A 4,160-nucleotide genomic window follows, 5' to 3' on the forward strand; every position below is an offset into this window, starting at 1 on the left:
GCACGGAGGTGGAGTGGAGTTTGGATATGAACTAGAGTTGAGCGGAGTGGAGCTCTCTCAAACAAACCCTACGATGTCTACAAACACTACTATCGGGTAACCTTTCCTTTTAGTGCTGCATCTTGTATGACATGTGACACTTGATCGGAAGCCTCTATCATGGTTGTATTTTTAGATCCTACCTCTATTTTTTGGTGCACGTTATTCAACAGTATGATAGCCTCGTGTGAGAACTTCTAAGATTAAACAATGGCCAAAGCTATCATTTTGTGTGCTCGTGGCGAGTTAAAATGTTCGGAACAATTTATGCTGGACATTTTTACCTTGTCATTAAAGGTATGTTATTTTATCGAAATATATAAGTCGGATCTTGAATACTATTAATAGGTATAATTTTTATAAAATATAACAATATATACACCTCATGTATATTACATATTGGTCATATCATTATCATTTTTATCAGCAAATGCATTTTGGGGCTAAACTAACGTTGTATTTGTCATAAGTTTTGAATTTAATTTAGGATGTTTAACGAACTCTCTTGTTACAACGGCTTTTGCTTATGCTCTTATATGTATCTTTATTTCCATAATATTCTTAAATTTAACACTAAATTGGTACAATACTTGGATTGTGTATGAGTCGGAGAAATAACTTGTAGATGTTTCTAGAGTACAAGCCTACCAAGCTTAGGTAAAATAAAAAATGTTAAGATCACATGGACTTGCAGGTCCTTTAACCATATAAAAAGACAAAGTTAAACCCTCAATTTTTAGCGGTCGAATTCAAAACTCGGCGTTTATTTTACTCAAATTAAGACTCAAAAAAGTCACCTCAAACTTATGGGTTGTCTATCAAGTAGTTTAGACAACAATTCAAACAAAGGACACCGATTTAACCTTTTGTTTTAGTCAGGGTTCTTTGTTGTTGTTCGTGTTTGTATTATTTTGTTGAAATATTGGGTATCTTGTTCAAGCAATAGTCTTATAGTTGTTCTGAAGGGAAAAAGTAAATTGAGACGGAAATCAAAATCTCTACTACTTAAAAAAACACGAAGCTGTTCCGTAGTCAGCTGGTACGTCGTCGGTTTCGTCAATCGTCGCGGGCCATATCGTATCCTCTCACCGATTTTTTACTCCTCAACGTTCGGTTTTATTTCATTCTTTAGGATTCCATCCGGTTTTCTCCATCCCTGACCCTTAATCTTTGCAAATCCATCAAGAAAGCCACCCCTAATCCCTCTCTCCGAAGGAGAACCTCAGGGTTCACAGCCAATCCCTGCTCGAGCCGCCATGTGCCTCAAGGCTCTGGGTCTATGCCACCTTCCTCCGCCCCGGCAAGCCCTGCACCACCGGTATGGCCCTGGCCCGTCGTCGCCGGCATCATGAACGACATCGGCAGAGCCATTGCCTTTTGCCTCTCTCCTCCTCCGGGCCCAGTCTCGTGCTCCTCGGCTGCGGTCTCCGAGGAGATCAGGATGAAACACCCCAAGACCGAGGTGTGCATCTTCGTGCTCGACTTCGCGGGTGCAAGGGCCTTGGTTAAGGATGTGCCTCTGATTTCGGCCGCCTTCCTCGGCTCGGGTCGACGACGATCCACTCCAATCCCCTCCTGTAAGCATAAAGCTCAATCAAGGTAGGTTGAGCGCTGGCACCTCCAGCACCACGTCCGGTGTGCGCAGACTACTTCCTCGTACCACGTGTATCGCCGCTGCCAGAGGGGAGGTGACAGAGGAGATGGATGCGAGAACACTATCTTGGGTAATGAAGACGTAGCTTCAGATTCAGACATAGGTCGAAGAGGGACTAGAGAATAGCTTCGACAAAAGAGGTAATCACAAAATCTTATTGGAGGAGGTTGTGTAGTGAAAATGTATTTAGTTGTTTCTGATGCTTAGTCTCTTTATAAAAATAAATTACTAATTCAGGCTATTGTAGTTCATTTGGCCAATACGTGCTCAATTATAATAGGGACAACGACCAGAAACTACAATTCTGGACATTTCTAGCTTTGCACCTTTGTATTTGCCATCATTTAGAATTACTTTGGCAGACAAAAAATGATTTGTGCATGTTAACCTGACAAGAATGTGTTCGTTTAATATGCAAATGTATTAAATCAACACAATGTCAGACAATACCATTTGCAGTTACCTGTAGGAAAACAAAGTAAGTATTTAGAACTTGGTTCTGGTACTATCGTTGCAAATACTTTCATAGCTACAGGAATATCCCGTAACATTAAGATGCCAGTTCAGAACGGTCGATGTTTGTTGTACAATTTGGTGGCGAACAAGCCTCACCTTGATGAATACTATTCAGCAGATCAGTGTAAATATAGTCAGCTATATTCTTTACCATACTTCCTTTGCCGCTGCTCGATTCTTAATTAAAGGATAGAGTCCACATAACTTATTCTGATCTTTTGTGTGTTCAAAAATAGGCGATTTCAGATAGACAAATCTGAAAATCTACTAGGAAAAATTGAGTTTAGAGTATCGGTCCTTTGCCAAGTACCAGCGCTCTAGGCTTCATGTAACCAACGTGTATTTTTTTTTGCTTGGTCCCTCGCTTTATGTTAGATTCTTTCTACCACATGGTCTTACCAAATTTTCAATATGAACTTCCCTTGAAATGGTAGTTAGTGCAAATTTGAAGATTAAAAATCTACTGTTGATATTTCCATTTCTAAAACATGTTTCAAATTATCATATAATGTGCCAATGTCAATCATGTAACTATACCCTTCTGAGCTTGGCAAATTCTCATTTTGCATTCCCCTGAAAATGGGTGTCCTGCTCATACACATACTCTAATAAAGAAAGTTTTGGGTACATGTTCATCTTCAGGTGCGGCTGGTGAGGGATCACTCGTAGACAACACTAATGATAATTATGAGGCAAGTTCTCATAGTTTTGGTACATGTTTTAACTGTACTCTCTAAATTTCATTGTCTGAATCATTAAGGAGCAGTTGGAAAATCTCAAGGTTACTAGGCAGCCTCCTTGTGGTTCTGTTTGTTAGTGGGTAAGGTGGTACTTGAGAACATATTTGAAGAATTTTTGTTAGTTGGTTTTCTTTAGCATATAGCAATGTCAGCAGTCCCTGCTCTTCAGTAGTGACATGCGACCATTTATAGGTGAGAAAAAGCTGATGCCTTTCATATATCTCTCAACTCTAGGATGCTTGACATTTAATAATTTGTGTTCTGGAGTCAATCACTGTTTTGCAGTTCGTAGAAAAAAAATTGGTAAGATCTGACCCAACGAGGGGCTCGAAGTTACTGACGGTACAGATGTCACCACGTTTTAAATAGTTTTAACTCCCACTAATGAGCAAGCAGATGCGTTGTAGTCTCTACTCTCACGCAATCTGTTATTATTAATACAAATGTTTTTATGCTGACTGAGATTCCCTGTTACAGTTTCCAAGGTGGGCATCTCTCAAAGGATACACACACCTCACAGTGCAATATCTTGTGGAGTAGTTTTCCTGAAGACAGATGATACGGAAGATGATACTCGATTGCTCGGTGTTCATTGCTACCCTGGGGAAAAAGCTCTTGAAGGTAAGTGCAAGTTATATGTTGATGGGTACAGGTACCTTGAATTTTCTCATGGATATGGCAGTTCTTTAATGTTCATCAAATGTGTGAACCATGTGATGAATAAGATTTTAATGGTTTTTGTTGTAATTGACGTACTAAAGTGCACTCTCTAGGTGGTACTTAAAAATTCATGCATTGATATTATTTTGAACTTGGTTACTGCAGTTTCAAAGTGGTCATGGAATTTCTGGCATTGTAGGCAATCTGTTTCTCAGCATGGAGGTTAGTTCTGTGAGGTGTTCATGTTGTGTTCAATTCCTGAATAGCGTTTGGAAAATGTTCACATATTATAGTAAGTATTGAGACATAATTACCCCTGTTTTGAATTGTTCTTTATGGAGAAAATACATATTAATTATTAGTCCCTCCGATCCATATACACATCCATCACAGTCTTTGATGATTTGCTGATCATTTGTGTTGTAGATTACATCTTCTTGATATTCACTAGAAATACTTATTGTGGTAAAGAGAAGCATGTTTTGCATCTCTCATGCCTCGTTCAGTTTGGGGCAATCCAAGGGGGATTGGGGTGGGTTGAGGTGGTTTAA

General features: G+C 39.4%; 1 long non-coding RNA gene across 1 annotated transcript; it reads left to right on the forward strand.

Moving 5' to 3' along the window:
• Positions 1-1,156: 1,156 nt before the first annotated feature.
• On the forward strand, positions 1,157-4,160 carry LOC139833469 (uncharacterized). Its single transcript, XR_011749287.1, has 3 exons — positions 1,157-1,833; positions 2,852-3,570; positions 3,775-4,160. It is a non-coding gene; the product is annotated as an uncharacterized lncRNA (long non-coding RNA).

This window comes from Lolium perenne, chromosome 7, assembly GCF_019359855.2.
Source record: "Lolium perenne isolate Kyuss_39 chromosome 7, Kyuss_2.0, whole genome shotgun sequence".
In the NCBI taxonomy this organism is placed as follows: Eukaryota; Viridiplantae; Streptophyta; class Magnoliopsida; order Poales; family Poaceae; genus Lolium; species Lolium perenne.